This window comes from Anser brachyrhynchus (assembly GCF_964034855.1).
Source record: "Anser brachyrhynchus genome assembly, chromosome: 1".
NCBI classification, from domain to species: domain Eukaryota; kingdom Metazoa; phylum Chordata; class Aves; order Anseriformes; family Anatidae; genus Anser; species Anser brachyrhynchus.
Window position 1 is genome coordinate 97,097,579 of NC_137694.1, and position 12,154 is coordinate 97,109,732.

General features: G+C 50.7%; 1 long non-coding RNA gene across 1 annotated transcript; it reads left to right on the forward strand.

Moving 5' to 3' along the window:
* Window positions 1-2,678: 2,678 nt before the first annotated feature.
* LOC308179214 lies at window positions 2,679-11,462 on the forward strand. The gene is made up of 2 exons (XR_013940285.1): window positions 2,679-2,878; window positions 9,682-11,462. It is a non-coding gene; the product is annotated as an uncharacterized lncRNA (long non-coding RNA).
* The last annotated feature ends 692 nt before the right edge of the window (window positions 11,463-12,154 follow it).

Below are 12,154 nucleotides of genomic sequence, written 5' to 3' on the forward strand. Positions count from 1 at the left end.
AATACAGAAAAGAATACATCTCCCAGGCAGGGAGAAGCGGGGAATTAACTGCCTTTTTTTGGATGAGATCAGAGAAAGCTGATTTATGAAGCAAAGAGAAAGCAAAGTGCTTTTATGGGTAAAATGTTCCCTGCTTATTTCCTTTCTGTCAGACTACGTTCCTCCCACGCTTCTGGCTGCAAGCTTGCTCCTTGGAAGCCTGTTTAAGCATTTCAGCATGTGCTGATTTAACTGGGCAAGGATTCTGACAGATCTTTGCAGAAAACATCACAGGAGCTGCTGGAGGTGACTGCCTAATGCTGACCTGGGGCACACTGAAGAGGACCAGGCTGGTGAGCAAAGATGCAGCCAGTTTCATGCCCTTGCAGCTCCCCCAGAGCATCAGGCTCTCAGGAGATGCTCCTCCTGCTCTGCCGGGTCGGGGTGTATCTCCCCACCTGCTTTTTCTCCTCTTGAGGAGTTAGAGGCGAGTCCGGTCCATGGAGAGAGGGGCTGAAGCCTCTCTGAGACCGGGGGCATTTGGTTCCAGCTCAGCCAGAGTGAGTGAAATCAGAACGGGAGAGAAATTCAAGCGGGTGGGTGTGGAATGAGAAAGCTTGTGCGAGTGAGTTTCCACACACGGGGCTTTCAGCTCCTGCCAACGTACACATGGGACGGATGAACTCAGGGGAACTCAAGAGAGGCTCGTGTCTGCTAAGGGAGGCTGTAGCAAACATCTGACATTGAACTACCAGGTACCAGGGCTAAGACTGGAGTATCTGCAATGCTGACAGTCTAGCCATGGTCCTTGTGACAAAGGTGTCTCTTCAGGGCCAGACTGAGCTGCAAAATTCATCTGCTGTGCCCACCCATCCCAGCCACGCGAGCACAGCCCAGTTTTGACTTAGGTAGGTGCAGCCATCAGCGCAGGCATTGCTGGAGGGAACACGAACAGAGCTGTGCTGGTGGTTTATGGAGCAGGTCAGTGCAGCCTGGTTTGCACACGCACCAGACTGTCCTGCAGGGGTGTGTAAAGGTCTTGGTGCCAGCGGCTGCCACCCCCGCTAGGCACCACCTGCCGATGAGGTGTCCCCCAGGAAGGACACCGCACGGAGGCTGTAAGGGATAGGAGCAGCCCAACACCTGGCATACTCGCACAACATCTAATCAGCAGAGGGGGCATAATGAAATTACCCCCCCGTGAAGTCAGGCAAAAGAGGAGAATATTGTTTAATAACAACCACAACGATGTCTAGAAGACCCCGTGCTCAGACCCCAAACTGCGGTAGGTTTACAGGGAGGAGGAGGGGGTAGGGAAGAGAAAGCCCCACGAATTGACCTCTCTCCCCCCTGCCCCCGCCTCTTTCTTTAAATCCCCACCTAGTCAGGAGTGCTCATTAAGGATGGCTCTCGTTTCCCTAATTAGGCTGCCCCCTTCTCTTCACGGGGCTCCAGACCTCTGCCATTCAGCAATAACAAGAATAACAAGAAACTCGTTATTTTACAACCTGGGCCGGGGAGGAGGGGCGAGGGGGAGAAGATGGGCTTTGTGATGGGCTGCTCGGAGGGAAGCCAGCTCAGAGAAACCTGGGGGCTGCGGGGAGGGCGTTTTTAAGTGCAAAATGACATTTAGGCAAAGGCAACTCTGTTAAGGACAAAGCTATGCCAGCCCTGGAGGTGTGGCGAAGCGTTCACAGATCCCACGAAAGGACCAGGCAGAGATCTCGCCTCAGGTTGGCGCACGCTTTGTGTAGCATCCTGCCCCGTGCCCAGCCACCATGACCCCACATGTGTTTAAGTGTTTTTGTGGATGAAGGGGGGAAAACATTAAAAAAAAAAAAAAAAGCAATGCTCGCCACCTTGCAAAATCAGACCCTCCCTGGCCATTTGGAATGAATTTTGTCAAGAACAGCTTATCGTCTCCAGAAATTGTCACAGATCCATGCTATTTTGCAGAGTTAAACATTTCAACATTTTATCCACATTACCAATTAAGCCATCTTTGCTCAATTTATGCCTCATTTAAATAACTTATTACATCAGATATAGCTTTTTTATAGTTTGGTTTTAAGTCTCTTTCTCATACTCTCTTTAAGACTTGTCTAAGTCTTTCAAGATGTTCTTTAAAGCCCTCAGACCAAATTAAAACATCATTCACTGGAGCTTCGGCACTTAGCAGTTTCTCACAGATCTGGCAATTACCCTTTGAAATACCTCGGGAGCAGAACAAATGCCAAATGGTGTCTGCCTCAACTTATACAGGAACGTTTTCAAGCACGAACGTTGAGTTATGCCTCAAAATAGGTACAGGCGTGCAAGCCAGCAGCCCTGATTCTTCTGAGGTGACGAACGTCCTGCAACAGTGTCCTGAATGATTTATGATATCAATTATTTGGATTTTGCCTCCGAGCCTTTCTTACAATGATGGGTCATATTGTTTCCTAAGTTCATGTTCATGCCTTAACTCAGTTGCATCTGCTAACGGGTTCAGATTGTCCTGATTGTAAATAGACAAACAAATATGTATCTGCTGGGACCGAGATTGACTGTGCCAAACCCTCTGTAAGCCCTCTTCTCTTCTTCCCACAAAGAAAGAAAAAAAAAGAAAAAAAGAAAAGAACCCCCCCCCCCAAAAAAAAAAAAATTAGATCAAGGCAAATAATTTCAGCTGAAACAGTTTTCTCATGGTAGGTTTTTTGTGCCACTCCTGCCCCACCCCCAAGATTTCTGTCACCTGGAACATTTAGCAAATTTACAAATTCTCCCACCAAGAAATATTTGGTGAGGACTCAGGCTGGAGAGGGGGCATCTTACAGCTTTGTGGACAGCCTGAGTTGGTGGAGCCTGCTCTAGCCTGTTGAGATGTTCAGCATCTTCAGGACTTTGCCTTTTCCTAATGGTAAAATCCATTTTTTTCTTTCCTGGTTACCCTGACCCCTCTGCCCAGAGGAGCACTTGATGTTTTGTCTGTGCTGGGGCTGGGAGATGTCTTGGCTGTGGTAGGAAGGAAGAGAGTGCCCCAGATCGCACATCTGGTTCCGCATCTCCTCTTGCTCCTCTGTTTCAAGCAGAAACACATGGCAGGTATCTTTACAAGCTCTGTATATCTGTGTTACACCAAGTGCATCTGTGTTGCGCTTGGAGGGGAGCCCAGAAGTTGCTTTCCATGTCAGGCTTGCTGTCTGTACCGGCAGTGGATGTGGGAAGGTGGAAAGGTCCTGGTGTGCCCCAGCACACCCACTGCTGTCAAAGGGATGGCAGCCCTTGCCTCGCTGAGCTCGTGCCTTGGGGTGGAAGTGAAGGTGGAGGAGATCTTGGCTTCAGGCAACTGAGAGGCTTCTCCAGGGTCACCCAAGGAAGCAGAGAGCCGTGTGTGGTTGCTACTGACTTGTACCTTGGGGACAGCACAGGCTCCTTTACTTGCTGAAAGGAGCAATGGAGGAAAAAGCCCCATTTTCTTTCCCCTGCCCCACTCTGTCCCTGTTGCCCCGGGTGCATTGTCCCCTTTTGTCCCCGAGAAGCACGCGTGTCCGGTAGCACTGCAGTTATTTTTAGGACAGCTTGGCCAGCATCCACACTGGTGGTGGCTTTGGTGAGCCGGGAGAAGCTGACTTTACTCTCTCTGCCTTTCAATGTTTGGAAACAGTGAGGCTGCCAAGGGAGCCCGTCTCCTGCTCTGCACTTCCAGCCTCTGGAAAGCGAGAGTGAGCCTTGAAAAGCCTGGCAGGATGGTCGGGCGAGCGTGCCAGGGAGCCGGCAGCGCGGTGCCAACACCATCGGCCCTTTTCTGCGACCGGCCAGAGAAAGACGGAGCTGGAGAGCGTGTGGGGGGGTGAACGGGAAGCAGGGGCGGAGGGAGAGGCTGGAAAAATTGCACAAGGCTCCTCAGAGGGAGACTTTTCATTTCCTGCGCCTGGCTTTCTGCGTTGGGTACGAAGGCGGCTGGGGAGGGGGGCCAGCACTGGCACGGAAGATGGAGCGAGGAGGTGGGGAAGGACAGCAGTACCAATGGGGCTTCCCAAAAAATGGTTCCCTTGGTCCTCCTGATGCCTGGTGAGAAGGGACAAAGGCATCCTTAGGTAGGTCAGCAGTGAAGAGCTGGGCACTGCAGTGCTGGGGGCCCTGGCACAGAGGATGCTTTGTACCTGAGATGCTCCTGGTGGAGCAAAGACTGAGTGTAGTGCAGCCTGCTCAGCCAGCCCACGCTTCCACTGCTGTTTTTGCCCCAGCTACTCCAAATCTAACCTCTGAATGAATGTGTATTTTCTTCTGGTGTTTAAAAATAATAATAATAAAGGAGCAGAAGGCATATCTTTGTACCAAAAGCATTGTGAATACCCTGTGCCATGCCAGGGAGCAGCCAGGCCACTGGCACTGCAGCAGCTGGCACTGAGGGATGTGTCCTTCCAACAGGTTGGCACCTGCTTTGCTGCAGGGACACTCGTGGTGATCCTGTGCTGCCAGGTGGTGGGAGATAGGTCCCCTTCTTCTCCTGCAGCTCTGTGCCATGTTGCTGCTGCCAAAAAGGTGAAGGGCTCCTGTGTGCGAAGGGGAGGGGAGGAAGAGGAGAGAAAAGAGATGTAAGTGTATGGGTGTGCTGGGGGGGATGGACGTGCTGGGGAAGAACAGGACAGCTCTCAGGAGAGGATTAGCACCCTCTGCGGACTTTCGCTTGGTGTATGTGGTGTCCCACGATCTGAGCAGCAGCTCCTCTCATGCCGTTGTGCGCCCAACCCGCTTAAACCAGCGCTGTTGTTTTCGGCAGGGCCAGGCGAGCATTTGCTGAAGATGCTGCTCCCCCTGCTCGCCCTCCTGCTCTTTCTCTCTCCCTCCTTCCCCTGCTGCCGCGGTTCGGTTCCCCTCTCCCGCCCCGCTCTCCTCACACAGCGGGATTAATCCATCAGCCCGCGCCGCGGAGGAGGAGGGGCGAGGAGCCCGCACTCCAGTGAGCACTGGAGAGGCCCCCATTCATGGGTCAACAAAACCGGGGAGGACTCTTGGACTTAATCAGCCAAGGAGCGCTCCAGCCCTGCAGACAATTAACATCAAAGCAGGGCAGGAGGGAGAGGAGACGGGGCAGAGGGGAAAGCCTGGAAACCCGTGTGTGAATCCCGATTGAAAGAGAGGGAGGAAGGGGTGAGAGGGAGGAGGCCCGGGCGGCATGCAGGAGGAGCCCACCTGCGGCTGGCTCCAGGATGGGGAAGCCGAGGTGTGAGGCCGTGGCCTTGCTGGGGATGGTGTCCCAGCCTCCCTGCTCCTGCCCAAATCCTCTCGCTGAGGCCCTGCCTCACTCAGAAGGCTATTTCCAACAGTCCTGTCACAGTTCATGTAAGCAGGGAAAAAATTGTTAATGCTTTCTGAATAGAGAGCAGTTCCTGCCTCTGGTTGTGTGAGCACGGCGAACCCAAGGGAGGGGGGTGACAGGCTTGCAAGGGGAAGGGGCTGGCGGAGGAGGCTGCGGGGCCGTTTTCTGGCACTCGTGCTGCACGCTTCCCCCTCGGCAGGCCTCACTCTGCAGAGACCTTTCCACACCTCAGGAGCACCACAAGGAAACGTGAGGCTGCTGGTGAGCCCTTTCAGTTGCGATTTACCATCTTCTGAGTTGCTACGTGGGTATTGAATGGAAAATCGTATCCGTGCCACAGCTTGACAGCATATTCCTTCTCCTCGGCCTCAAACTGTTCAGACTTCTCCTGCCCGGAGCTTTGTGACAGGTCTTGCTGCCACCAGCCTGCAGGTACAGCTGGTGCTGTGCTGAGATGCTGCAGCCCACGTAACAGCTTCACCCACGGCAAGGGTGGCGTTACCATTATGTTAGTGCTGCCAGAACACTGCTGCCAGCAGCTGGGTCTGTAGGACTTCCTCCTGCAGTGGCAGAGCACCGCTCCTTGCAGTTCAGAAGCTGGCACCACAGCCCTGCTTGTCTAAAATATACCTAGGGGTGTGCATGCATCGTGGGGGTTAGGATGAACTCCTCATTTGGGGGAGCAGGGAGTTCTGGCTTATGCTTTTTGAGAAAATCGCATAGAGACACAACCCCGTTATAGACTGTGAAGAGAAATCAGGGAAGATGGAGTACAAAGACAAGGAAAAGGTGGCAAAAACACTGCCAATGTGAATTACCTCTCCTAGTTGATAGGTGACTTTCATATAAAAAAGAAAATCTCTCTGAACTGCTAGCTAGCCCTATGAAACTCTGTTTCCATATCAGTATCCACCCCAGAGTGCATTGCCCAACTCAGAGTAACTTCTGGAGCATTTCTGGAGACGCTTCTGACAAGCTTTCTGAAAAGCTTTTATTATCTCTTTCACCATGAGAATGGTAGCTCCATCCCTCTGTACATCCCAAGAGCTGATCACTGCAAGCCTTGCTGCTCGGGGACAGGCAGCTGACAAGCTCTCCCTTCTCCATCAGTCCTGATGCTGGTCTCCGAGCTGTGAGTGGATAAGCAGGACGAGGACAGGGCTATGTACATCCCACAGAGAGCAGGACTCTAAGGATGGGCTCAGGCCAAGGCCTGCTGCTCCGGGTGGGTTTGCGGCACTGCACGGACAGGTTTGTGCCGGGGTGGTTATCTCAGTGTGCGTACCTCAGTGGCTGGCAGGCAGGCACAGGAGCAGCTCTCAAGGTATCCATTACATCTTAATTGTGGCTGTCTGGCCACAAGAAAGGACAGGAAGGGGAGCGCAGGGCCAGCCTTGGCTTTTGTTTCATGTGCTGAACTTTCAGGCGCCTCTTTGCTTTCTTCCACCCACCCGCTTCTGCTCGGGTAGAGCCGCTCACACCACGCGTACTCCCGTTTTGTCCCACCGTGGCTCTTCTCCAAGAGCTGTCCCTTGGAAAAGGGGAGGGGGAAGAAGGGGTTGCAATGAGGTAAAGCAGCATAATGCATTCCTGCACCTTCCTCCTCCTCTGCGCCGTCTCCTGAGCATCCCTCCCTCTTCCTCAGCAGGTACCTGTGAAAAGTGACCCTGTCAACAAAACCCCAGCAGGACCGGCCTTTGGTCTCGCTCAGGCAGCTGGTTCCCATTAAATGTTCTCAATCACGGAGAATTCTTTCTCTCATCTGAAATATTTCATTATTGCTTTTCCTTTCTTCCAGTTTCCTAAGGAGAAGGGAGGGAGTGTGAGTGCAGTGAACTAAAGAAAGGGAATTTAGAGCTTGATCTTATCACTCCCATGTGGAAGGCTTGTGAGCTAGCCAGCAGCTGGGACATTTATTCCCTCTCTTATGTGCACAATGTATTCCTCCTCATCTTTTCATCCCCCCTCAGGTAGAGTCAAAACAGAAAAGAAAGGCCTCTGTTACCCTGAGCACAAGTCTCTCCCTCTGCTTATGTGCAACTAAGTGAGCCCAGGAGTTAAAATGGGTTGGGTTACCCTTGGCAGGAGGCTGAGGGGAACAAATATGAGCATCCTGGTTTTGCCCAGGTGCCACTGCTGTTGGAGAAAGAGAAGTATTTGTCTGGACAGTTTGCTGGTACCCTCTCTCCTGGACCAACACCCTGTTTTTCTCCTTTTTGCTTCTCTACAGCAGATGAGGGTGAGGTGAAGGGTGTGGGAGCAGCTCAAGACAGGGAAGGAGAGCAGTAACAAGGAGGCACATGTTTTTTGGCTGGCTGGTAAAGAGGGTAGGAGTGCTTATCCTTGTGAAGAGAAGGAAATGTATGACTGCATAAAACCACCATTTTGCTGGGACTGACTCTGGTGTTTAACAGCTGAGGTGATCCTAGGGCTTGCTGCAACGCTGCCACGGCCCAGAATGACAGAAATGGGCACGTACATTTTCACAAGCCATTTTCCAACCTCTGTTGCTTTGGGAAGACAAAGAAGACATGAAGTCCCACGTTGTCCAATGAGCAAATGCCCGTGCTTGGTCTTCTCTGGAATTTCTGCCATTTGTCTCTGCTGTTCATTTCTATCCTGTGGCCTGGTGCGCTGCCTGCAATGTTTCTCTTGGGACCAGAGACACGTTTCTCCTCACAGTTCGTTACTAGGAACTGTCATATCATCTTCAGCCATCTGAGAAAGTATCCTCATCTCCTTGCTTGCAACTGGCTCGCAAACAGCTTCCCCATAGGGCTGAATGGCGAAGGATCCTGCATCTCTCCTGCCTTAGCATGGACGCATGAGAAAGAAATCAACCCTGAGTGCTTCACAGTAGGAATGTAGAGCTGGAAGGGATCCCCTGTTTTACCACGTCTTGTCCCTTGCTATTGTCAGCAATCACATAATGCAATCATTCTCACAAATGCGAAGCTCCAAACAATCCTAACAAGTTTTAAGATTCTCCCACTACCCCAATTAGTAGGCTATTCCAGAACTTGACAGCTCTGAGGCTTAAGCCATTCTTCTTATTTCCAGTCTCAATTTATTCCTGGCTGGAGCATGCCCACTTGTTCTCCTGCCAACATTGTTCCAAAGCTTAAATAGCTCTGCTCCCTCCCTGGTGCTCATCCCTCTGATGTGTTTACCAAGAACAATCATATCCATTCTCAGCCTGCGTTTTGCTGGGCTAAATAAATCAACGGGCTCCTATCCTGTGATAGGCACCCTCTTCCCCTGACCGTCCAGCTAGCCTTTGTCTGCATCTCCTCTGCTCTCAGCTCTCCTCTTTCCAGCACGGGTGGTGAGAACCACAGACCATTCTCCACTATCTGTGCCTGGGGCAGGGACCTCAGTAGCTCTGGGATTTCTGATGGTGCCCCGGAGACAGAAGGTCCAAGCACGGGGCTTTTTATAGGCACAAACTGTTTTTCCCAGTGGATTTGGTTTTCAACCGCCTAGTGCTGGGGGATGCAACCCTATCTCAGGGTGGTTTTCTCGACACTGCTATGGAGTCAGCAGTCCCGCTTGGCTCTGAAGCTATTGTTGCTCAGCTTTCTATAAAGCATGCAATACTTGCTTGCAGAACCGTAGGTATAAAGTTACTCTTGAGGTTTTGACTCATCTGGTGGCACTAGCTGTTAAAGCTGGGTCTCCGATTTCCCAGTGTAGTGAGGCACCGGAGTCGTATCACTGGATAGCTTTAGCAGAAGGTTTTGTTTATACTTTTTTTTTACAGAGCAATAGGTCCACATACTTTTTTTTTTTCCTGCGATGCTTTCCTGGACAATCTGAATTCCTGTCAACAGGATATTGAGAGGCCCAGATAAAACTATATAAGTGTGTGCGTGCTTTTCACGTAATTTAGTATGTATCTGACCCTCTACCTCTCCTAAAACACTTCATTTTTCTCTTATGAAAGGTGTGCAGAGTGGAGATGACAGATTTTAGGCTGGGATACTCTGCAGCAGAAAGAAACAAATAGATCTACTTTTCAGTTAAGCCAAACCTGGGCTTCAGGGGGAAGGAAAAAAAAAGCCAATTTCAGCTTCTCGAAGTGTAGGAATCTAGCCATGCTCCTCATTATTTTACTCTGTGACTCATCCTTTACACACAGGGTACTCTCCTAGTACCATGCCCTTTAGATTTGAGGAAGGCAAGCAGTTGTGCAAGTGCATTGCAATATTATTTTAGGAACTGGAGTTAGAAGAAGTGACTAGCTGAAAGGGAGATGTGCACAGGCTACAGTCCTTGGGGTGCAAAGTCTGACTCTGGGTGCCTCTCACCAGATCTTAGTTGCAGTTTCTTACATGCTGTTATAAGGGTACAATAAAAAAAAAGTGTTTTTCCCTATATGTCTAATTTTTGGCCTGCAGTGGACTTTTCTGGATATGTCATCAGGACTGTGAATTTATGCAGATGTTTCACCGTGCCCCTGGAGGTTCAGAAATAACAGTGCCTGACACTGGAGAGAGGTGCTGAAAGGCACCCTTCGCTCTGCAACCCTTTCTGCCACCTGAGAAGCTCTGGGTCACAGAAGTCTGCCCTTACTGATAGCTGTCCATCACGTTCATTCAATTCTGTTTTGTATGTCTGTAACAACCACTGCTTGTGTCTTGTCAGAATCCTATATTCTGGCTTTACTGGACCCAAGATCTCGGCAAGCGCCATGCAATATGGAAGCAGTGCAGCACGGAGATCTGCCTCCTGACGGATTGGCTCCATGCTTGAGAAAATGGGCTCTGTAAGCAAGCACCCATGGGCTAAACTAATTTGGGTTCTCCCTGGTTACACAATTCCAGGTTTTGCACCATGGCATGCCTTCTGTCTGCACAGGGAGGCTGAGGTATAACAGTTGAAACAACTACTCAAAAACTGAATCTTTTTCCCCCCCGAAGTCTTTTGTTCCTGAAGCAAATCATTGTAAATCAGAGGGGTTCTGCCTTATATGCAATTAAAGTGGTCCTTAAAAAAATAAAAAATAAAAAAAAATCCTACCAAATCCCCAAGTCCCAAGAAAGGAAGAGGAGGCGGAAAAGATGGGACCTCAGAGAGGCTTCATAAATCACGTTGCAGTGGACCTGGTGCAGATGTCCTGCATTCAGCCCACCAGGCAAAGCGCAGCGCCATAATGGGACTGAACGGCCCACATGTGAAAGCAGACAGAAGACAGCTGACTTGGAGGAGACGTGCTTCTCTCTGGCACATATAACACCATGCTCGGTCCCTGCCCTGGCCTCCCTCGGTCCCTCCTGCCAAAAAATAAACAAGCCAGATCAAACCTGCATGGTCTGGAAGTCTTCAGCTATCCCTTTTATTGTAACGTGGTGTGAATGCTCTAGTTTCCCAGTGCTTAACGCCTTGGCATAGCACTGAAAAAATGTTCTCGATCTCCAGTTCTGGGACTGTGGCTTTCCACCTGGCTGTCCAGGCAGCACCCAGGCCCAGGGCAGCAAGACACAGCAAGGAGGTGAAGGAAAGGGACGGGAATTTCTCCACAGCCAGACTTTCCCTATTTTTTGGGTGTGTCCTTACTGAGTAACCCAGGAAGCCCCATCCCTGCAGCACCTACTCTGTCCTAGAGACCCCTGTAGAGGGTCCAGGTGCACCAGTGCAGGTGGCCAAGGGCTGAAGTGAGCACTGGGGTCCACAGGACGCAGCCAGCCAGGAGGGGCAGGTGGCTGTGGGGATGAGCACCAGGAGACCTAGCTCCATGTGGCTCTGGAGGAAGGGGCTGCCTGGTGCTGCTGCCACTGACAGCACACGCAAGAGCATGGTCCATCCCAGATCCTCAATCCCAAAGCATCCTCATCCACATCAACAGGTCTTACAGCTCCTCCTGATAGAAGAATAAAGCTCACACATCACCCAGCGGCCGTGTCTTTGAGTCTGGGAATAAGGGAAGTGGGTGGCAGGTGAAGTTGAAAGCCAGGTTTGTCTGTGGGTAGCCTTGGAAAGTGTGTCCTATTTCACTGAAGGAGCCTGAAATGCTGCAGTTGTTAGAAACAGCCCTCATCAAGTTTGCTAGCATTTCCCTCAGTGTCCTTTGGTGGGTACCCACAGCAAGAAGGTTGGAAAGAAAAAAACCTAGGTCTTACCCGCCTAGCTGCATGTGCTTTTGTTTTCGGTGTATCTGGGTACCCATCTGCCAGTATATCAGGGCACCAGCAAGTGCAGAAACGGGCAGCCACCTTGTCTTTGTCCCCAGAGAGAGACAGAAGCAGACACACATCATGTGAGTCATGCCAGTGGGGAGACGTCATTTTTCCCTGCCATTATTTTTTTTTATTATTATTTGATTTGTCCTCGTTTCAAGAAGCAGGAATCATTCTCGTTGCGTTTTGTCCTTTGTGTAAGGGAAGGAAAAGACATGTCGGGAATTCCAGCAGGCTTTGGGGCAGCCAGCACCTGGGTGGTGCATTGTCTTTAAAATGGTCTCCAAAAATAACCAGGACCGCAAAAGGGGAAAAATTAATAAGGATAATTAACTAGTTTCCATCTCCAAATGCTTTGGAGACATGAGCTAATCAGTCTGTAGACACATACAAACACACACAATGTCTGTAATTAGTTTGCTCTTCTACTTCCTTACCTCTTCCCCTAGCAGATTGCCCACCGAGATCCCTATCAGGCAGAACAGGTCTCTTTCTGCCCCCTTTGCAGAGGCCTGACAGTCTTGCCTCTGCTCATATTGCACCGTGCCTCTGTCAGTCTGTCTGTCTGACTGCTTCCCTCCCCTGCTGGCCAAGATCAGATTTCACCAAATGAATCACAGTCTAGTGGAAACTCCCTCAGATCTTTGCCAAGAATTGCAAAGTTGATGAAAATGGGACTCACAGCCAAAGGGAA